At 40.1% G+C, this 24,607-nt stretch overlaps 1 long non-coding RNA gene across 5 annotated transcripts in view; it reads right to left on the bottom strand.

Annotated features, from left to right (window-relative positions):
- LOC138216030 (uncharacterized) overlaps positions 1–24,607 on the bottom strand; it is a 118,770-nt gene that overhangs the window by 75,363 nt on the left and 18,800 nt on the right. For 2 of the 5 annotated variants that reach the window (XR_011189601.1, XR_011189599.1), the window contains exon 2: positions 20,983–21,042. The exons of the other annotated variants lie outside the window; for them this stretch is intronic. This is a non-coding gene — a long non-coding RNA (uncharacterized lncRNA). The remainder of the gene's footprint in view (positions 1–20,982; positions 21,043–24,607) is intronic. 5 annotated transcript variants of the gene reach the window in all.

Here is a 24,607-nt window from a genome sequence, read left to right as displayed (position 1 = left end):
TTCACAGACGTCTATAGCTTTACAAATAAGACATGATACTATTTTTTTAAATTATGATTTTTAAAATTGACACAAGCTGTGCATGATCACTTACTTTATTTAAAAAAAACATTTACCATTTTATGAGAATCAGTAAAATTCAAACCCAGCCACAGTTTCAGTAGCACTCCACTATTTGTATGCAGAGGAACCTATAAAAAATCACCAGATTTTAGCATAAACCTCTATATTATATTATTTATCACATAATTGCATATGTGAAAATCTCTAATTTCTTTGTCAATACACTAAGCGATGTCTCACAAGCAAACCACTAGAGGGTTAAATGACTGGTGGAATCTAGTAGTTCTGTTCAGTAATTCAGAGCAAAACATACAGCAAAAAATAACAAAAGAACAGAATAATTGCCAGTACATATGGTAATGAATCATTAATGGCCAGGGTTTCAGTGAAAAAAAAGTAATATTATACTCAGCTTATGTTTTAATTGATTTATTAATATTTAATCACAAGAATGTAATTTAAGCTCCCTGTGATTTAGCTTTCATAAACCTTCCAATTTCACAAATTCAAACTCCATTTAAAAAGAAAGAAGCAATTAACTTTTGTCTTTGTCAGCCCAAAGAAAAAAAAAGTTATGTTTAATTTTACACAAGAAATACGTGGAATGTTTGTTAGAAAAGGAAGGAAAAAGGGATTTGAGCAACAAAACTAAATAGAATTAATTAAGATGTAATAGCAGGTCAAACCGAGTCAAAGCTTGTACAGGATATTGTTTATAAGCTTTAAAACAAGCATTGTATTTTAAAATAATCAGGCAGTTGAACAAACACCATCTCAATTCAAAAATGCTAGTTTCTGCTTTCATTTAGGTATCTGCTATCCATCACACAACGAGTAGCACATTCGATTAACTTTGAACCACGACCTTCAAACAACTTGAGTAGCTGTTGATCTGGTTAACGTTTCCTAAATTCAGTTCTCCTCCTGATGTTAGCCAGCCAGACTCACTGCAACAGTCCAAATGAGGAGGAAGAAGACTACATACAGTCCCCTCCAACATGCCCACTGTGGAGCCAGTCACCAATTAACATGCACAGGGTGTTAAATTAAATTGAAACATTTAAATTTTATTTTGAAGAAACCAAAACTATTTCTAATGGTATTCATATTAATCCCAGCCAAATTCTAAGTAGATCCTTCCCCCCAGCTCTCTCTAGTTCTATCTAATAACGGTCTCGTTCAACACCTAGAGAACTGTACCTGAGCAGGTGCTTAACTCTGTGTAACAAACAATAAAGAATAATGAGAACCACTGGAGATACACAAATGAGATAAAGGATAAATAAAAAGTCTATTTACAGACTTTCTCTCAAACATCTGTGAAAAAATTATGCCAAATTAGAGGTATTGTGGGAATGAAAACTGTCCGCTGAGGTTTAAGGCAAAGCGAGAGGGCTCCATCCTCAAGAGAACTCCATTAGACAGCAACCCATTCTCTTGAGATGAAAGATTTGTGCACTGAGCCTCTTCAGGACTAATTTGTGGAGCACAGCGATTAAAGCATTGTTCGCTGCATTTGTGTACCACAGTGACATCTAACCCCTAAGATTTCAGCACAACCCTCTGGAGAGGCAGTGCATTGAGACACTGCACATTAAACTAAACTCACCAACCCTTCTTCTTAAAATCCCCTAGAACCCCTGAAATAAATCCATTCTAAAAACCTCTTTAATGTGATAAGATTTTTTTTCCAATTCAGTAGCTTTTCCTATCCTTAGTCTTGGTATGACAGTCTTAAAAACAAGAAATGTGGAATGGAGCATGTTAATTATGAAAATCAAAGGCCGCCCTTAGAACACATGTTAAATAGCATGAATACATAAATACCCCCCATTCACATGAAGGAAGAGTGATTTCAATTACTCAGGCTCAATACACCCACTGAGTTCACACAAAAAAAAATAATGGATATTCCTCAATTTCTGAGGGGAAAAAAAGGTTTAAAGTACTAAATCCCATTGGTATTCCTTTGAAGTACTTCCACCTGGTCCCAGCAGAAAATACGCCAAAAAATATAATGAGATAAAACAGAACCATCTAGTGTCTACTACTAATAAGTCTGTAAAACGACACACACGTATCAGAGAGATACCGACCCCACAATGAATCAAAATCTATTTTTAAATAAAAACAGTCTGCAACTAATTTAAAAGACTTTTGTCTCCATTTTTAAGACTTTAGAGCAGGAGGCAGGAGTCCTGGTCCTGTTCTCCATTCAACGTGCCCTCCTATTCAGTGTGTCACTGATGACTTCATTGATCTCCACCACAGGTAGGCTGGCAGAGTAAGGGCTAGGAATTATTGCCAGTGGAGTGGGAGGAGAAAACAATTAGACCAGGTGATTGAAAAGGACAGTAATCAGTGGAGTAAAATGAGAAAAAAAACGTATTTAAAAAAAAAAACACACCTACTTGAAACAACTCTCAAGTCTATAAAATATGATCTTTATTTCACCTTCAACTGGCGTACATAATTTTATCAGCTGACTTGTCATCTGGAAGTCTGTCTTTCTTTGAACTACTGCAGTAACGAATGGAATCAGAGGCACACATCCACAGAAGCAGTAACTATGGAACAATATCATTCTCAAAAGCACGTAAAGTTTGCAATTAAGAAGAGGCCAATCCGGCCATCTAATTCATTTGGCTGTTAGGCGCTAACCGATCTGAGGATCTCATTCAGTCACGCTTTGTAAGACACCAGGGTATCAGCTTTGACATCTCAGTTTTATCAGATTATTTTTGTACGTCTGAACATTTCCACAGGATTGACCTTTTCAATGTCCTTAAAGATTTTACCACCTTCTAGCCTGATCTCATCAGATCATCAAGATTGCACCTAGTCGGTACTAGTATTCTTGATGCCTAAGGTAAACCAGGTTGCTGCAGTACAATGGTGGGGGTGATGGACCAATATGTGGCACTCTTCACTCTGAGCTAGTAGGAACGCAACTGTATGGTGATCAGGATAGTGCTGTAGGAGGTTCTGCTCTTCAGATAAGACATGTAACAGCAGTCCTGACTTTTTGGTCATTAAAATTCCCGTGCCATTGTTCATAAGAGTAGGACTGTTAACCCTGAAGTGATGTCTGAATTCTGCTGTGGGCAGATGCACTCTGGCCGAGCTAAAGTCCCCCCTAAATTCAACTGGTGAAGTGGCTTCTCTCTTCTCCACCCAATCTGTTGTACCAGCGTGGCTGGTGGTGCACAGTTGCTGCCTAGATAGGCGATGGTAGTGGTGGATGAGGTAGGTCCCCACCTGTACGTACTCTATAATCTTTGGGAAGTTGTGGGATATCAATTGCTTTGTAAATGCAAAGAATAAATATGATTAGTACCAATGCCTGAATCAGGCCCTCTATGTCATCTTCTCTGTTCAAGAGAAACGAGTCAGTTCTTGTAGCTTTTCAAGAATCGGACTTTGCTTTGAGGCTGGGAACGTATCCGGTCGCACAAAGGAAGTTCTCTCCTAGGGCCCGAGGTTCACAGCAGAGCCATGGGGTGACAGGACATCCGTACATCACAGAAGTGAGCCTTCAACTGGCTAATGTAAGAGAAAGATAAAAAGCACATTCTGCAGCTCTGGGACTCCGAGAGACCCTGTACTAAGCTCGCACCACTCTAACTGTATTCTGTTTGCCTACAATGAGCCTCTCCCATTGCCTTGAACACAAAAGACAGACAACAGAAACTGACTCCAGAGACAAAAGCATACAAACGAAGGCTTACTAGGCTGCTACACTTCTCATGTTTTAACATTTTACAATAATTTTGATTGTGCTCATCATAATGAACCCCATCAGCTTGCACCCTGTACCCAGTTCCAAACTTGACCGAACTAAGTGACCTCCATTTCCACTGCGTATACTAGTCTTTACATACCACTTAACATGTTCTTTGAACTGAGGAAGGCAACCTGTGGAGGTGGCTGAACATCAATGGCATTACTCTGCACACAGAGGACAGTAGCAGAACATCCTTCCCTAATGAGACTATTACGATGGATCCCAATGAGAATGGTCTGTACCACAGAATGGCAGCTCTTCAGCTATGCTGGCTATTGAAAGATTCCAGGAAAATACTGCTGATAAATTCCTTGCTACAGAAATCAATTACGACTGGAATCCATGGCTGAATCTTCAAAAGGAAAAAAAAACAAACAATTGGATGCTTTCTGCACTTTTATGTTTTATATAGAATTAGTCAAATGAACATTCCTGTAGGTTAGGATGTGAGTTAAGAGCAGCAGCTGCAATATATACAGTACAGCGCTTCGCTGTATAATTAGCTTTTATTAAAACCTAATTATGTAAATAGGTTTATTATTACATTTGCATCTATGCCTAACAACAAACACACTTGCATGTATCGTTGACTGCAACTTTTGGTGGACAACAAGAAATTAAACATCACATAAATAAGGAAGACTGATTTCTTAAGTATCATGCCACATTTAAAAATGGATTTAAAAAAAAGTCTTTAAAGTTGATCTTGGAGCAGCATTAAAATATCTTGTCGTCTCTATAGAATTAGTGGGACCGTAACAATCCAGAGCAGTGTTTACATCTAACAATCACAAATGGAAAATCTGAGATACAAAACATAAACTTAATACCAAGTTTGTATGTAAACACTGCATATACTGTAAACAAGCTTACAGAAAACATCTGTGTGCTATAGATAATATGCAACATATTTTCAAAGTAAACAAGGTCAGGAAGGGACGCAGTGGGAATTTTTCTTGTAAAGGTTACAACCTGATGAAAGTAGCAGACCAGCTTCTTTCCAGCCAAACAAGTGACTGAAAGGTGATCACTCTTGCACTATTGTAATCTCACATTTTATGCACTCACTGTTCTTTTTAACCAGCATGACAAGTGCAATACTGGTGACAATACTGGTGGATCTTCATTGAATTGCAGCAGCAATAAGAGATTTCAGAGAGAGAAAAAAAAACATGTTCCCAGTGTACCTTCCATTGCAATAGAAAAAACAAGCATGAAGCCTTCGGCAAGGCAAATCCTGTTCGAGTACAGACTACTGGATCATATCAGACATTAATTAAAATGAGGCATGGAGTGTAACATTTCCGAGTGGCCAGATGCATTTTCTTGTAAACTTGCTGCTTTCAGGCAGTCCACATGATTGTTGTGCTGTTCTCCCAAGGTTATCACACAATAAGCAAATTGTGCGTTAATTTTAAACCCCTAGTTGATGCCTGAGGTGAGATGTTGCTATACTGTATGCAGGACAGCACAGCACAAGAAATAACCATTTAATTGGCTCTTTTTTATTAGTTTCGCACAAATCGATTCAAAAGGTTCTTATCCTCCACTTTGTCGAGAGCCCAATTCACTGTAAATTCATTGAACGGGTTGCCAGACAGGGACAAACCAGGCCTTCAATATTCTCTGTCCTGTAATAAGAAGGTTGTCAAAATCTTTCTAAAACTTTTCAGAATGTCACACTCAATAGTCGTTTAAATATCAGAGGTAAGAGCAAAAGCATTTCTGAACAGGAGGATCAATGCAACTGTGACCATGAGAAAGTCACGGGGCAGCTATACAAAATTTAACTGCATGGTGTTTAGATTCATAGAAAGGATGAGAATTGCTTATGGTTGTATTTGTTCACATCTCATAGAGAAGGACTGTGATACTGGACCAGATAAGTGAAAGTGAAATCCCTAAGGAGGCGTCCTACAACGGCACTGGTGAGCTTAGTGCCTGGCACTCAGACCTTGTCCTTGCCAACTGGTCGGGGCAGATTTCTCCAGCTTTGTTCTGAATCACAAACAAAACACCTATAGACTGCTGCCAAGGAACACATACAAATTAGGTAATTTTCCTATGTGTCTTTAAACCTGGACGCCTGTAGGGTGTATTTGTACATAAAGATCTGTTTACTGGAACATTTGTCTTTATTCATCTCAAATATTTCTGTTGCAATGCAAAACAGACTTTATAAGAACAAGACCATCTGTCTATAAAAAAAGAAGTTAACTTTCCAGTATTGCAGGTATTGCTCACATTAGCGTCTTGCTTGAAATGGCTTCAAACTCAAATGTGCATACGCTGGGCTTACCTAGTCAAACTAAACTACTGTCTTTTGTTTAGGATTTCAGAACTTTAAACTTTGCTATATCGGGGCACGTTATTTCTTAAAAAAACAGTTTTCTAAAAGCCTTGACTAAGTCTCACAGCTGTATTTGGAGAAACTATAAGCTAACAGTCATGCCTAAAAACAAAACAAAACACTCTTCAAACAAACAACGTTCCTTTGGTGTGATGCTTTATCACAAAGACAATTAGATTTAAGTTTCCATCACCCTTTTTTGTCCAAATGTTTTTTTCTCAATGAATCAACGACAATAATGAATATGTCTCTCATTAGCAATATAAACAAAGATCATTAATTTTTATTGCAATATTCCTTCAAAATAACATTTGAGAGATAATGTTTTTGTCTGCATAGTTATCAGACCCCTGTTAAGTGGATAGCACAGCTGAAAAGGATAATACAATTTAAAAAACACTTTACTTAAGATTGCTTATAAAAGGTTTGTTTTCCTTTTTACTATGGAGTCCATTTTACCCTGTCATCTGCACTGTTATCCTGTACTAAGTGCATTTTATGTGGCCTACTTCTAATCAGAAACAAGCAGGAAATAACCTTAACTTACTTTTGAAGCTATCTTCCTTGTGATCTGCACAAGACAAACTTACTTGTTTTTATCAGTTCTTAAACCATGTCTTTCTTTCCCATTTTTGTTTCCTTTCAACTTTCTCCAGACATTTTTCCTTCAGCGTTTCAGTGATCTCACCAGGGTTGTATGAAACCATATGGGTAACAGGGTTAACCGAGGACACAGATGCACTCTGGAAGCTGTCCAATTTCCCTATTAGAATCCAAAAGGCATTTTTCGAATCCGTGAAATACCTGAATGGTCGTGTATGGATTTCACTGGGGTTTAAAAATAAGATTGTAAACTGGGTTGGCATTAACGTGTCCTGCCTTCGCCACTACAAAATGAATTTGGGAAGCTCAAGTTTTAAGTGCTTCCCTGAAAATGAAATATCAGCCTAAAAAGTAGGCTGACAAGAGCCGTGTTCATACAGCCTTGCATATACAAACACACACCCTCTAACCTACATTTTTTCAGTATTAAATCTAAGTCTTTCTTCAATTGAGACGACACAGGCATACTATTATTGAACAAAGACTATTGTTCTGAAATCTATTTTTGCAAGACAAATGTTACCCATCTTACCAAGGAATGATAATATACAGTCGTATGGATTCCAGTATAAACTGAGCACAAGCTCAGTGGCAGTGATGAGAATGCTTACACAACTTAAATTATTTTTGGAGTTTTCTTTTTTTCTCTAAATTATTTCAATCAAGGCACCGCCTCTTGACTTCAGTATAGTCCAATTGCTCCAGACCTTTAGAAACGGCCGATAATAAAGTCTGGACTGGGGCGCTCCAGAATCAGGGGCCGAGACCGCTGCATGATAGTCATTGCAGAAAATCACCTCATGCAGCACTTTTGCAACTTTTGTCAAGATACTAGAAGACTGCAAAAAGATTACGCACTGTTATTAACAATAAGTTATGTGCACCCACCATCTGGAACTATTTTATTGGTCTAACTACATTAATAGAGCTCATGCTTGTGAAGGTTGTCACAGGGCCGAGGTGGTTACAGCTGCCCTTGGGTCCTGTTTTCTATTCCAGACCAGGGATCCTTCTGTGTAGAGCCCCTGTGGGTTCTCGCCACAGGTCCCAGTTCCCTCCCAACTTCTGAAGACATGACGACTGGACTGGGTTCCTTGCCGTCTCTAAATTGCCCGTGCGTGTGTGTGAGATCAGATTAATTTTGGCCCGCTCGTCACGCCCTGTACACCTAGAGGGCGCTCTACTTCTGTCCTGTTCCTAGTTCCCTGTGATTATTCATGTCTTTCTGGTGTGTCTTGTTGTGAAGCCTATTTACTTCTGCTCCTGGCTCAGCATTGAGGGTACGGATGTCCTGAGACCTGCCTAATACCAGGTCACCCCACATCAGTGGCCTGAGGGCAAAGGTTTCTATACCAACATCGTCTGACCCCCTGAGCCTGGGCTATCCTCCATGTTGCCCTTTTTGCCGCCAAGCATAGGGTCTCTGCTGCTCTCCTGGTCATTCCACGGCTTGCCCTTCCGTCATCCGTGACACCTTCATCTTGACATTTGTTGGCCTAAACCCTATGCTCTTTGCCATATGCACAGAAACTTGCATGTAATGTAAGAATAGGAGTTCTGCATTTTATTGTGCTTCCAGCTGAATTAACGGACCCAGCTTAAACCAAACTACTGCATACCAGGCAAAACATCAAAATAAACAGATACTGTAAATCACTTCTAAAGCTCTACAACATGGGCTTCATCCTGGTCCCATACAATGGAGGCTACACAAAAACTTCTAAAGGAAGTGGAGTGCGAAATTAAATACTCTTTACACCTGAGAAATCTGGGCCAGGACTCTGTGATCTTGAGCTGAGCTGTGGCCCTCATGTCTAATCTGTGATTTTGCTTGAGAAAACATTTGTGAAATGCGGATTCGCTGTCTAATCACTGAATACGAACCTGAAACACAAACAACATTGAAAACTGGTAACTAAGAATCCCTGTTTCACAGGCTTCTGAACCTCATCTGCTGTGTACTATGTATTATTGTGTATTGGTGCTCTCCTGCAGTACTATAGGGCTGTCCTATCCTTGCCTGAAGGCCATTGTGAGACTGTAGGTTTTCCTTCCAACTTGCCTCTTAATGAGTGAAAATGGGCTAATTTAGTGGCTTAATTAGGCAAATTTGTCTGTTTCTCCCAGCTATTGGTGCTTTTAAGATATATAAGCCTACAGATACATTGGTCCAGGACTGGACAGGACCAGGACTGGACAGCAGTGCACTACAGGAACTTTCTATATTTTTGTCAATGCAGAAAAAGGGAAAAACCTCAATCCACAGTGTCTTTTGCCCTGATTTATAAATTGCAGAAACTGCCATTTTAACCAAATGCTTCTCCTTCAATGATTTACTAATATTGATTAGAGCTACGCATTTTTTTGATCGCTTTACTCTTCTGACTGTTTAACCAAGTTAAGTATAGAATCAGATGTGATCGATGAATACAGAGATTATATTGCCACTGCTACAAAATCGCGCTTGATTGGAAATTCTCACTATCTGTTGCTACAAACGCCAGCACAGGAATAGTGATTTTGAAAAAGATTTGTGAGATTTTCTTTATCATGAGGTAGCTCTTTTGCATCAGCAAGAACCCTGGAGAAAAACAGAACATTTAAAGTGGTCATGTGAAATATGAACTACTTCAGCTCGGCAAGCAAGCCAGGTGATATTAGGTTTAATTTGTATATATTAAATAAACATTCTCCCCATGCCTCTCAAAGTGAAAATGAACCCACAAAATCCTGCACATCTATAGGATGGCTTCCTAACCTTTCTACTGTGCAGAATTCACTACGTTTTTATTACTCCAAATAAACTTGGGCTAAATTTCCAAAACAGTTTTTCTTCCGTGTCTGCACCCTCTCCTGCCAGATGGACAGAAAGTTCTATTGAGCAAAAAGCTTTGATCAGAAGCCTATTAATGACAGCCAAGGCAACAAGAACGGAAATAAACCGCGTCCTTTGTTTTAGGTGGTTGTCTGGTAGAATGCCACACAACAGACACTGAATGACAGTTGGGAGGTTGAATAAGGACTTCAAAGCTCTCAAGAGACTGAAAAGAGCACTGATTTCGCCCCCATTCAGCAAGCCCCTTGTCGTGACTCTCGCTCTCGAGTGCTTCGGGGAGGCAGCCCCACACGGTCGCGTGCTTTATCGCTGATGAGGTCGCTCGAAAGCGCCACGCCTCGCTGCAGAATGCGCGCGGACACTTCCCAAAGTGAAGAAAAAACGCACCTCACGAAGTGACCAGCGCCTGAACCTCGCCTGTTTGGTACCGCGTCTCTGCTGTGTCCACCGAGCGCAGGCTCAGTGCTCTTCAAGGCGTGTTTATGGTCGACGAGAACTGGCTTTCATATGAGAAGTGGAAAAAAAAAAAACTTCAAATGATCTTGCCTCCTTAAAACTCCAGGGCAGCACGGCAGTACCACGTCAGCTTTGCTGCCTCGCAGCGCCAGGGCCCTGGGTTCACTTTCTGGGGTGGTGTCGCATGGAGTTCATATGTGCTCCCTGTGTTCGCATGACTTTCCTCCTGGTGTGAGCGCGTGTGTGTCTGTGTCTGTGTGCTCCCTGCGATGGACTGGGGTCCTGTCCAGGGGTCACCCTGGCTTGACCCTGTATTGGAGGAAGCGGCTGGAAAATGAATGGACTTAAAACTCCACCTCCACATGACCCGAGTAAAGGCTAGGCTTCAGGGCTGATCTCTTTCAGACAGGCGTTTCCGTGCGGCAGTGGAAAGTTACCCTGCCGTGTCCAAGCCTCCTCTCAGAATGGACTCTCTTATGAGGGGATTTTGGTTCCTCAGTTTTAATGAAAATCACCTCCTATGTTTTGATTCCCGTTTCTCAAAAAAAATGTAATCCTGTCACTTTATAACCAGGAACAATGGTCATTGCTCAACACGTAATGCATATGTTCACGTTCAACCTTTGTACGAAAGATTTTTAAGGAATGTTTTCAGCAATCCTTTAAGGTTTTAATATTAACCTGTCTATCTAGATTTGTGTCATTCTTTACCTCCATCAATTCTGACTGCTCATGCATGTCACACTGATTAAAGCTAAGTGGAAATGAAATCCCAAAAAGCACTGTTTACGGTGTCACTACTGCATAAAGTAAAAATGTCACAGAAGCAGATATACAGTTCGGTTATTCTTATCCGCAGGTTGATAACACATGACCGTGCACATGTTTAGTGACAGTAATATTGCTGCCTGGATCACAAGGGCACCCAAACTTTGCTGTTGCGCATTTCTAGGATACAACTAATTCACAATAAATGTACAATAACCAGATCAAAGTCTTTACCTCTAAATAATTAAGTTTTAATCTGGGCATTTATCTTTTTTGCAGTATCACTGATGTCAGGTGGTTCCGTCGCCATTACCTCATGATGTGAGAGAACACAAATTCAGTGAGGCATGTGATGCATTGGTGGGTTCCTGCAAACCCCATGGAGACAAGAGCTACAAAACACACCAAGACTGTGAAAGTGCCTAATTGGAGCATGTCAGAAAGCTACCATTTCACTTAAGAGTTTCTGTTCAAGAGTAAAGCATCTCATTTGCGTCCCTGTGTTTTACAGGAGTGCTACTGGCCTGGCTGTCAAACGATGAAGTGGGAAAAAAAAAAAGATAAAAAACCCGCCTTCCTCTTTATTTCTGAATGGTTTCAGAATCTCTCAGACAATGTCAGCTGAGGAAAATGTCTGACCTGGCACGCTAAATGACCTCGATATTAAGAGAACTACGGTTTACTTCACAGATGGTCTAGCTGTTTGTTACAAAACACAGTTTTTAGCTTAATTTAATCTTTTTTTAATCATTCAGGTCACATTTAGGTTTTTTAATTATAGAGCACTAATCACAAAGTTCCTACTTTGTTCCTTCCTTATAGTCCCCTTTAATAGTAATCAAGACATGGGAAAACCAAAACCGTATCACTTTCCTCTTTACCCAGTTTTACCAATTCTTCATGCGTTTATCAAGTTCTCTCTAAAAACGTGCTGAAGTTTTTAACTAATCTTTTCCTTACCTGTTATGTTCATTTTCTCTGCGTCTGCTAATTGCTGCTCTTAAAGAACAGTGTTTTGAGAAGGTTCTTCCGCTTGAAAGGAGCTAAGGAGCTACATGGAGTTTGAGTCAGTGAGCTCTTTTTTGGAAAGAAACATAAGGAGGTCTGTGCCTTCTCCCAGTTGAGAGGGAAGTGGTCAAGAGTGTGGATGAAACACACTGAAACAGATGCTGTAGAAGGTAACCTAAAGGACACCAGAGGAAAAGTACATTCTTGTTAAAATGCTATGGTGAAATGAACAGACTACCCATAACAACATGTTAAGAACTTTGTGTCTGCACAAGCCAGTGGTTAGCATTGACCCGGCCAGTTAGCAGTTATGAGGAAGCAGGAAAGTTTACACATAATGATTAACTTATAGTTTTTTGTAAATGTACTTTTTCTGCAGGCACTTCAGCTATGGTATTGAAGATGCAAAGTGCCCTTTATTCACTGCCTATTAGGACAACACAGTAAAACTGCCACCATGCAGCACAGTCATGCTATGAAATTCCTGACATTAAAAAGAAGCATCTCTGTGTAGGGTTAAAGAAATGCAGAAACACAGGAAATAAAATTAAACTTGCAATTTTTTTAATCAGTCTCTCAAAATATTAAAACAATTTAGGAAGTTTAAACATTACTTTGTGTGTAAAAATTACAAACCCTACTTCAGTCATTTCAACCTCTGATCTCTGTGGTTCCCCTTCTTTTGTAGACTGTGTTAGTGATGTTATCACTTTTTCTGCTCTCTACTTAGAGACACAAAGGAATCTTTGAAAAGCAGTTTTCCTACACAAAACGCAATATGATTAAGAAAGAAAAACAAATACAGTCATGTTCGATGAATGGTTCTTAGAACAGTAAATAATTTCAAACAAAGAATTGGGTTTGGACCATTATTTGCCTAAATTCCAATATTAGTTATACAAAAGCACTACACACACTGTTACACATAACGTTTTGTTTGTTTTACTCATCATCTTCCTGAAGGAAAGAAAGGGATCCCCTGGATGAGCTGCAGTACTCGGGTGCTGGGCGTAACCCTGCCTTTCTGGTGTGGATCCCCGAGTCCATGACCATGTCGATGGTTAGTTCAGCTATGGGCTGGCATAGCTGGGCTAGAGAAATAAAAGCCTGTTCTTGGTCACAGCTCCTGAGCCAACGAGCTGCTGGTCTGTTTCTTAAACTGATTCTACGACATGCATGCGAAAAATCTATTATTCAGAAAAGACTGTATTTTCAGTCCAATCTAACATTAACAGTTTCTGACAAAACAATAAACTTGTCCAAGAAAAGACTTGAGTAAATTTCTACTTTTTGCAAAGGTAAGATTATTGGTCAACCAGACAACCGGGCACAGAGTTAATGGAGTAATTAATGTTTGTTTTTATATGATGGCTGACTTGCGTTTTCTGTCGAAGAGGGTGCTGTGCTTTATATATACAAAGCATGATATAGCATTATCTTGGCATCATGTGCTCTAGCATAGTGTGTCAGATGAGATGCCATGTTTTTTTTGTTTACCATCTATAATGGAATTAAACCAATCCTTTGCCTGCAGTATAACAGCAGAACCATTCCTTTTGGATAAATCACTTAAGAGTTTTGCACAGAAGCACAATGCGATGGGAACCGCGCTGAGCCGTTGCCGGTGGTTAAGGACAGAGCTCTGGACTTGCTCTAGAGCGGTAAGTGTCTGCTCAAGGGGCTCCTTCACCAGCCTGCTCACGCGATTCAACACCAGGCTTGAGAGCAAACTGTGCTGGGCATGCTGGGAAATAAAACACTGGAACTACAAAGACCCCATTTTTGAACTCCAGAAACACGAGCAGAGGATACCAATTTGAGCTAATCGACCATGTTCAATACGCACTGCCCTTTCTGGCATCAGATCTCCTTACAAGAATCATTTTGGGGTCAGTTCTGTTCCTTGTACGAGCTAAAATTATGGCATAATTGTAAAGGAAAATTAATACAATTTTTAAAGAAAGTACCAAGGTTTTGTGCTTTCTTCTGCATATTTTCCACAATTCCCCACTGCTGCCCTGCAAAGTGCTTTCTGATGCTTCATGAGGGTAACAGCAAGCGGATGTTTGCACTCATTGGAGAAAAGACACTGGAGCAAGTCTTCGTCTTCTGGAAGGATGCTGTAACGTCTGATCAGAAAGTATTTTTGCTGGAATAGCAAGAATGTCAATCTAAGCACAATAAATGAACAGGAACACAAAGACATTGGAATCCAAATCTTCAGAAGATGGATTGTGGACTGCAATACACATAGGAATAAATATCAGTGTGTCGGATACAACCCTGCCCCTGGGCCTGTGAGTCACACAGTACAGATGAGCTGGACAACTCCGGCACTCAAGCTCTGGATTATCACCCCCAAGAAGATATTTCCCATCAAACATGAGCGCCACTCCTTAGTCCCACACTTACAGCAGTGGTTCTGGAGTGGCTCAACAGGCAAAGGCCTTTCCTAGATGGAACATAGGTTGGGTATCACTGGTTCAAATGGTATTAACGGACTGTGCCATTGAGCTCGGATGTGTCCCGAGTGGAAGACTTCCTTGCCTTGCTGTGGGCCAGTGACCTCTGTGACTGGCCAGGCACCTGCAAGATTGCAGTGTCATCAAGAAGAGCCATGCATCTTCTGAGTCTGGCACCTTAACTCTGCTGTTTGTGCTTTACAAATAACAATAATTATAATAAGATTAGAGGAACAAATAAAAGAGACAGCTTCATGATGGAGATTTAAAAAAATCTAAGCCCACAGGCCAATGTTGTACAAACAGCCTGATGAAAATATTTCACGCTTACAAAAGGATGTAAGGCGGGGGGGATTGAGGGGGTGGTTGCTTTTAGAGATTTAATAACATTTTATCAGTCACAACAGTGTGAGCTGTTAAAAACAAAATTACCCATTACATAAACGAACCTTTCTGCAAAACACAAAAACGGAGATTGCTATCCACAACAAACATTTCAGTACACCGATGCTTCGTTCTCTGAAAAAACGCGCAAATTAAGGCGTCAATGCTCAGGCGGCACTTTCTCAGTGGTGCTGACTGATCTCGGTCTCGCTCAGAATCAGGGAACTGAACCGTGTGCTGGTCCTGAGGGGAATGTGGGCTGAGGCCTAGAGGATCCCCGAAGACTCCGGCGCCCACAGACGGGTTCAGGAGTTACCCAATCGGGATGAGACACAACCCTCACAGGATGGATAAGCTACAAAAGGGCTGGCCCAATTCACTGTACAAATAAAAGTCTTTACAATCTGCTGCAGAGGGTCCTGTCCACAAGAGTCAGGCTTTCAAGGCCAGAGCGCAAGACCTCTATGTTTCTATGTCACGTTGGTGGTCCACTAACTTCGACAGTGTGCGAGATCTAACGCGTTCACGTGCGCGTGCAAAATGTCACCCAAAGGTACAGGACTCATGCCAGACAGCATCTCAGCAATCACACGTTATAAAACAACAATCAGAAAGCAGACCTCACCAATACAGCGAAAGTGTAAGGAAGGTTTATACAGCTGGAGTAAGTAAACTCACTGGCCTTCCAGTCCGGCACAAGGAGGACATTTCCTCTACTCCACCTCCTCTCACGGACTCCATGCTGCAATTATATATTTTTTCGGGTGGCGACAAAAGGTTAATCGTTATTCGGGGGGAAAATTACGCACATTACAAAACAATTTTTTTTCCCCATGCTAAATAACCTTAAGGTGAACCGTCATGAAAGCTGATACATGATGTAATTAATTACGGCTTTTTGGCTAATCAGGCAAATGAGGAATTGTCTGCATACTTAAACAAATTTGTACTTAGAAAATGGATTACTCCTAATTACACTGGTAAGGTTGTTAGTTCAGATGTGTTGGGAAGGGGGTTGGTGGTACATGAGAGGCATGAAGATGACAACAGTACATTTTCATGGGCACAAGCTGTTCCTCATTTAATCTGCGCCACAGATAATAAAAAGGCTAAAATTGGAAAACATTTCTGTCGTTGCCACTTTCATTTCTAACATGAAGAGCACTCTGTGTGGACTTGTGTGTTCAGGTTTGCCTTTCAAGGAGGAGTAATTCAGCAGTTCCCATTGCTGACATCTTTACACAAGTGTCTCAGTGCGCAGAAGGACTACTCTAAAAAACAGACACCAAAGCCACACGGATTCATCGGAACTGACAGAAAGCATTCATCCCGTTCAGGATATCTGTGAGACTGCACCCCGAACTGTGCAAGACTCTGAAACCATAATTGCAGAGGAAAATTAGATCGTTTTGACATGGCCTGTCTGCTGCTCAAAACAAAGTATTCTGGGGGGAAAAAAAGCGTGAACATAACAATTGTCTTTTAGGACAATGAAACTCTTGGCAAGGAAACAAAGCCTGAAATAATGATTTAATGCTTGGTAATTTACTTGTACTATTATTATTACACTGGTGTTTCATTGTCTGTATCAGTGCCATTGCAAGTTTCCTATGCTACAATAATGTATAGTATACTAGAATAAACCAAGCCTATACCTCTCTCCTCCGCAGCGCAGCCCTTGATGTTTATAATTGTTCGTCTGTGGGGATCTGTGTACAGTGCAATCAAGATTATTCAAGTGTTGCAGGGTTACAGAGTTAACATCCCCATTTTTCAACTGGTCGCTTCTGTCACTCAACACCCAGCAGGGCTAAAGTTCACATCTTTTTGGCAGAGCTCCTTCGTTTTTTTCTGGCAGAGGAAAGGGCAACCAGTGTTCAGGTTTGGAAGCAAGGGATATGACCTCACTTCCTGTTTCCCGAAGCCATCTTCCTCCTTCACTGTTCTGCTTAGTAATCACACAGTAGTTGTGAGAGATCCAGTAGTAGGCCTACATCTTACTAAACAGCAATGGAATGTTATGGGAATCAAGCCAGAACTGTATTGTAGTGCAGGAGATTTACATGGGTGGGAGCAGAAGAACGAATCCGAGATTCTGTTATACCACTGCCTTTTATTTAATCACTTAGTATTTCAGTTTTATTTGGGTGACGTTCCCCGACTAAAATTCCTAGCACCTTTGAAGCCAAGGATTTTGTGTTATTTCTTAAGTCCCTACGATTTATCAAAAAGATCAAGTTCTAGCATTTTTAAGAACATGATTACACTCACTCCACATTGTGATAAACAAAGCAAAGCTCTTTGTAAGCCTTATTTACATTAGCATGGATTTGGCAGGCTGAAGGAACAGCTCAACATGTGATGTGTTCACTTTACATCTCAAAACCTTTAATTTGAGCAGCTAGATTAGCGGAACAGGCAGCACAGATTGTTTTGAATTTGCTGTTTAATATAGCAAGTCAAGAAAGGTGTGACAAAGCCAGTGAGATCATGTGATGTCACATTCCCTACACATGGTTATTTTTATTAGTACTAGTTTTTATGTCTTTTTGAGAAAGAGATTTGAGAAAGAACATTATAAAATGCAAAAAAGTAAAAAAAAAGTTAACAACCTTTTAAATCCTAAGCATTTTGCAGTAATACATACATTTTTACAATACCACAAAGCAAATGTCTGCTTTAGGACACAGTAATAACTATATTTCTTCCATAAATAAGAGAATGTGTTGGATTCTTTTTTTTGGATACTGAACAAAAAACGCCTGTCAAGTTGTCATAATTTCTCAACTTATTCTCAATGACACAGATGCCCTCTTCTTGAACAGAGAAAGTTCAAATCATGCAGTTTGTCTTTGTAAAATTCAGCTTCTAATCAACTACTAAAGTGTCTATCCCTCATCAGGGAATCATTTAATTTTAATACATGGTCCCAATATAAACAATTTCTTCCAACTTTCTTATGCAAAACTGTAAATAGTTTGAAGAAAGACTACAAGCCCTCAGAAAGAAAAAAAACTTAAAACTAAACTAAAAACATTAAAACTGAAAGTATTTAATGATACAACTGTGATAATAATAGTAAATTTCTTACACTTAAATAGCACTTTTCTGGACACTCCACTCAAAGCGCTTTACAGGTAACTCCTCTTCCACCACCACCAGTGTGGAGCCCCACCTGGATGATGCGACAGCAGCCATAGTGCGCCAGTACTCTCCCCACACACCAGTTCTCAGTGGGGAGGAGAACAGAGTGATGAAGCCAGTTCATAGTGGGGCCATGACTGGTAAAGGCCAATGGGAAATTCAGCCAGGACACCGGGGTTACACCCCTACAGAACTCTTTTTTAGAAATGCCCTGGGATTTTTAATGACCACAGAGAGTTAGGACCTGGGTTTTATGTCTCATCCGAAGGACGGTGCCTTTTTTACAGTATAGTGTTCCCGTCACTATACTGGGGCATTAGGACCCACATGGACCGCAGGGTGAGCGCCCCCTGCTGGCCCCACTAACACCTCTTCCAGCAGCAACCTTAGTTTTTCCCAGGAGGTCTCCCATCCAGGTACTGACCAGGCTCACACCTGCTGAGCTTCAGGGGGCTGCCAGTGGTGAATTGCAGGGTGACATGGCTGCTGGCACAGCCAGCACTGGTTAGAATAGCACAGCTGTGGTGCATCATAAATCAAACCCAGCGTCTCAAGTTTCCTGGTAGACTGTGAGTTTTGCAGGAGAGGTGCTTTTTATTCCCTGTGCAGACAACCTGAGAAAGCATGGCCACTAGTGTGAACACAGGACTGAAGACCTCTGTGAGTCAGCTGGGCTTAATCTGCAATGAGGAGCTTTTCACAGAAGGCAGGGAGTCTGGAGTGTTGTTGCCCCAAACAAGCCTGCTTCAGGCCCCGGCTCTACACCTAACATTAAAACGGCATTTCTTTTCATCACACGGCAGCCAGTCAAATGATTTCCAGTCATCCCAGAAACACTGAGCCAATTTGACGCACACCCAGTTTTACTTGGCATTTCTGCTGTAATGTATTGCGAGATGGCCTGTGAAATAAACAAGTCAGGCGCTGAGTCTTGCTGCACTCCATCCCCCTACCACGAAGGGCTGAGTGAGCCCAGAGTGCACCACTAGCAAAGAGAATGAGGGGCTCATGCTGCCTGCCCTTTTGGGTGTTCTACAGTAAAGCAACACGCAGACTCTATACATGAAGTACATGGCATGGCACTGATGAACAGACCACTCTTCTGCAAGAGCTCCAGACCAACTTCTGAAGTATTACGGTATGTTTTTTTTTTCTTGTTGGTTTTCCAGGGTTTAGTTCAACCTTGCATTGAAGACTTGCTGTCAGATTTGCTTAAGACCTTTATTTTTCAATGGTATTTACACTCTGCAGGCTATGCTGCATTTCCAAACAAATTTCATGCACTGTTATGAAAGCTTTTAATTACAAATGCACGTAACTGACCTCTTTTTGGACTTGGTTTCTACAACAATACGTTATTGGAAGCAATAGTCTTAATTCTAATAATATGAGATATTCTGGTAAAAGTGCAGGAAGAGCTATTTGAATATTCATTTAGATCAACTAATTAAAACTGAATAATAACGTGTCATAACAGGGCACAGTGTTTAACATAACACTTAAAAAAATATAGCATTTTGAAATTTCATTATCTTTATTCAAATGCAAGAGTTACCTACACGACTCTTTCATCATAAAATAGAGATTTGTTCAATGCCCATATCTGCCAAATGATCACTCTGGATGCTTCAAAACCATAACCCCCTGGAAACGAAAACGTGCAATGTTTGCATTCTGTCACAGACATTAGCAGGAGTAGAGCTCAGGGAAAACAGGTTGATACTGGTTTATTTTCACACATTAACCAAATGGCCGGTCACTACAGCACATCAAAATCAGGAAGTTGATCTATGAATGATTTACTCTTATATACTAGGAACTACCCACTCTCTCTCTCTCTCCCCCCCCACCACTTCCCTACCAACTAATCCCCAAACACTATGAGGCAGCCATCTCATCTTAGATTCCAGTCTTCAAAGATGCCACGGAGGTCAGATCAGCGCTTTAATAAGAGTTCTGACATTCAGTGAAACTGTAAAGGTGCAGGGGAGTGCCCAGTCTAGGTTTATCCCAGTCTTCACTACACTGGAATGCTGAGCCTGAATACCGCCTCACCCTGCAACCCCCTGCTTCCTACAAAGGGACCAAAAAAATGAAAAATGCCCCCCTCTTCCATCGTCTGCCCTGCTGGGCTTCTACATATAGGCGCGATGTCAAGTAAAAATGTCATATATTCAAAATAATAATGTCAAATAACGTCACAGGTCGACAATAACACAGGCAGCTCCTGAGAGGGGTGCAACTATGAAAGAACTGGATTTGTTCTCACTGGGATAAAAGGCCATTTTACAAATAAACTAGAATACAAAAATGTATACAGGAACAAAAGGCAATTATTTATGAAATTCTTTCTTCAGTTCCTTACTCCTTCTTGTGTAAGGGTATCTTTAACGTGTATAATGTGATACCAGGCTATCATTAAATTCGGTTTCTCTTAGTGAATTTCAAACGATATGACAAACCTAAAACTAATAATACAACCCCATAGCTACTATAATGCTGCATTAACTGCATTAAAATGCACTGTCAGACAATCCATAATCCTGTTTAATACTTATTGGCTTTTCAATGTATTTCACTGTTCACACAATTCTTCACTTTGTATGCAAAGAATTTCAGTTCTTTTCTCAAAAGTTGCAGAAAAAAAGACTTGAATTAGAAAGTTGGAACACCGTGAGTTATTTGATAGTCAAACAAAAAATATGATGAACAGAAACACTGTGTGTATACATGGTTTCAAACGAAATGCAAATGCATATACTGTGTGACTTAGAAAAGATATATATGTGAATATATATTTTTAAGGGTCCAGATCTAAATATACGTCAATTTGTAATTAAACTAAGTTAAACAGAAAAATAGGTCAACAATATTTTACTTTATGCAAGGCAAAAAGTGTTTCATAACTCACCGAACCAACTGCCTTTTCAATTCTTAAGGTGTAATGGTTTATTTGTGTGCACATACACACAGAACCTTTTTAAGAAGGTAACCATCACCAGCAAAAATACTGATGCTTCTGAACCCATTTATTTATTTCATTGCATTGTAACAAGTGAGGAGTTAAGTTCTGTGCCTTCTAAAATTAACCCCCTCTCCCCCTGACAACAAACTGCTTTCTTACCTTTCTGGCGGATGATGGAAACAAATGGGAAATGACTTTAAATCACTTTCATCTCCCCTCCTGCGAGAAAGGGGGATAATATGTAAATGTGCTGTTCCAGCAACGCACTCAGACAGTCACCACTCATGCAGAAATGCAGACGATTTGAGAAAATGACCAAGACCTACCAATAGTGATCAAATCCATGTCAGTTTCACCTCGTTGTTCCAAGGGTGTTTTTAGTCTGGTTTGGTGATCCGCAAGGGGTCAAAGGTCAAACCTCAGACTGACAGGTCATCCCAAAGGAACTATATTTCTGAGGTCGGAAAACAGGAAAACTAACGAGGCGGTCCAATTTGTGCAAAGTCCAAGACTGCCCAACAGAATCAAATATTTCCTTAGTTTGCTCATTGCCGAAAAAGCTAAAATGCTGATTCCAGGAAAAATAGCCGGCAGGGAGATAGCAGTGAACTGTGAGGTACCTGGTACTTAAGCAAATTTGCATACAAATATGTAGTTAGAAAATTTGCTTATAAAATATTCTTGGGAAGAAATTTGGTTACTAACACTATATAGATGTAATGTGAGACGAGTAGTTTTCTGGATATGAAGAAAATTATTTTTTTTACAATAATATACACACCCATATTTCGTATTATATGTTTTTATTTTCTTTGCTTACTACGATCAAAGTCATGTTCTATGCTGTACAGCTAGAAAAGTCCAGGCTTTATCAATTTAATAAAAGTCTGACAATTAATTTCTACAAGCCTTCTGCAATAAATGGACTCTATATTACATAGGCTATTGAAAAGCAGTAGTTTTTAAGCGACTGGTTTTAATAAACAAAAGCGTCGTATAATATTTCAAATGAAATTACTCAAAATAAAGATCTTAAAGTCTCGTTTCAAAATCCTTCAAATGCAAACATACGTACTGTATATACATAAACTACTGAAAGAAATTAACAGGGTGTACATTTAGGATTGAAAAGGGAAGCACTTTCTTTACACAAAAAGTAGGAGGTGGCTGGAGCAAGCTACCCTGCTATATTACAGTTTCTTTGGGGTCAGAGACAGATCTAGTACCAGCCTCAGAAGCAAACAAGATGGGCCTAACAGACCTCCTCTTTGTTTGCAGCCCTTGGTGTTCTTAGGGCATTCTAACCACAAACTTCACAGGCAAGGTGATGAAATAAACAACACTTTTTAACTCAGAAACTGGTCCATCTGGAGACATAAAAATACAGGCCAGAAAGCCCAGGTTTTCAGATGATACCCTGGCGCTAAGTTTTAATGATCAAAGCTGGTTCTGCGTGCTTCTGCTCTGCAAGTAGGAGGAGTATTACAGGAATTTCGTCTCCACAGAAACCAAAGTAATCAAATTCAGGAACCTGTTGTCTAAAAAATGGCAGGGATGCATGAGAAGAATAAACCTTGATGTTACGCAGACAGTACAGTAATCTGCCCATCATATACAGAATTCTCAGCAAAATGGATCAAAATGGATTCTATAGCAATGGGACACATTCGGAATTTCTTTCAGACGGTGAATTAAACGTTTCTCATAACAGAGGTCAGGAGGTTTATTGCTCACCTCTACTGACAAAGTGGTGAGCAATGTGTTTGAAACACCATGACAATAGTGTGCACTCAGTGTGCACTGTTACACAAACACTCATCATCAAATGCTCTCTGATACACAAAGGTTCTGGTAAGCAAGCCCAAAAGGTTAATTAAGACAGCTGACAAAGAAGCTTAATGACTGCATCCAGAAGGACACTAAAGCTTTCAGAAAGGAATTTGAATCAATGGCCACAAATGAAGTCAAATTCAATTCTGGTATTCTGCTAAAGTACAAACTGATTCATATTAAGAGAGGGGGAAACTGGCACAATTTCAACAGGAAATACCTATCTCCATAAAAGCATGTTGTGAACATTCACCTTACTGATTTTATAATTTTTTAAACCTGATACCCAAAGAATGCCAGTTGGTTTGCTCATCAGACCTTCATTTCGGTGGGCAAAGACTCGGTTTAAAGAACGTGTTTTGTTTTAATCAGCAAGCCTTTGAAAAGTCTAGAAATACATACCATGAGTCTTGGGAATACAGAACTCAGTGCAAGAGATAAACCCTTAGAAACCCCTGACTGGTGTGAAGTCACCTCCTAGGAGAACAAGGCATGCATAAGTTAAAGTTGAGGGAAAAGTTCAATCCTTGCTTGCTGCTGCTGACACATGCTGGAGAGGCTGTAGAAAGGTGTGAAAGTTATTGCTCTTATTAATAATTATTGCAATTAGAATGTTAATTCAGTGTTTTCATTCCTGTAATTATGCTATTTTTTAATTCACAAGAATAATACAGCACAAAGAAATCCCAGCTTCATGAAGAACATTTAAAAATGTACATTAATCACAAAAATCAGACATGCAAGTGCTAGAATTCCTTTGCACTGCTGCATTGTTTTGCAAAATAACCTTTGCTGGATATCACTGCACTCGGGAAAGGTAACCTAAATGTGCTACTCAGAAATATCAATAGCATACTTTTAAACCTCGGGTCCCATAACTCTGATTAGGTTTCACTGTTCCAGTTCACGGACCAGGGAACCATCGCTTTTGTTTAATTATTTTGCAAATATATAGCTTAAGCAACTCTCTTGAACATCTGAGAGATTCCCCACTATGTTAAACAGTTAAAGACAGACAGAATGGAAGGCAGCCTCTTTTAAAACTACCACACTAAAGAGAGTAGCTGATAATGTTTGACCTTCTTTTGTGAAAGATGCAGTCTTTCCTTTCCTTTGTGATTCTCTGGATGGCAATGTGCTGGTAAAGGTTAAAAGAACCCGGCGCATAAATGTGTTTAAACTAATTGAAATACTAAACAAATAGAGCCTAAACACAATAGGTGTCTGTGGTCCCATCTGGAAGGTGCCAGGCCCAGAGCTCTGACCGATTCCTATAAGGGACATGTTCTGACTTTCACACTACGAGTAACGAGCATGCTGTGTTTACTCGATGAAAAGTAGCTTCACATAACGCTGGTGTGGAGAACTGGCCTTTGACCAGTATATGTGCCACAGTGCTGTCAAGGTGGACAAGCTTATGGTGAGCCCAGTTAAAACTTTGGTACTGAGTGTGTTTCCATCTCCTCACTCAACACAAATCTGAGCACATTACTAAAACTCTGAGCCTATTTTTGAAATGTACACTGTACCTTAGCTCAATGCTGTCGTGCCATGATACAGACATGCCATAAAAATCAACAACAGAGCTTAAATAGGGGCCCAACACAACAACCACAGGAGACGTAAACAAAGGCATGAACTACACAAAAATAAAACTCAGAGTTTGTGAGAAAGCTAAAAAATCAATTTTTAAAATAGTTTGGCAACCTTGCCTATAGGTTTTAACACAATATCAAAATCACTCTTCTGTGTTTATTAGTGATGGGGATAAAGATATCTTATGGCAGGGCCAGAGGCCAAAAGGGGTCAGCTTTGAGTAGCTCTGTCACCTGACAGTTTCTGCCACTGGCAAACATTTCTGGAATTTATTTGTTTAAATCAAAACAGGTGAGGTCAACAGGTGACTTACTGCATATGATCCACATGTATCTGTCAATACAGTGCTGAGCAGTAT

Source organism: Lepisosteus oculatus, chromosome 5 (genome assembly GCF_040954835.1).
Source record: "Lepisosteus oculatus isolate fLepOcu1 chromosome 5, fLepOcu1.hap2, whole genome shotgun sequence".
Classification (NCBI taxonomy): domain Eukaryota; kingdom Metazoa; phylum Chordata; class Actinopteri; order Semionotiformes; family Lepisosteidae; genus Lepisosteus; species Lepisosteus oculatus.
Note: the sequence above shows the minus strand (reverse complement) of the source record. Positions and strands in the feature narration are given on the sequence as shown.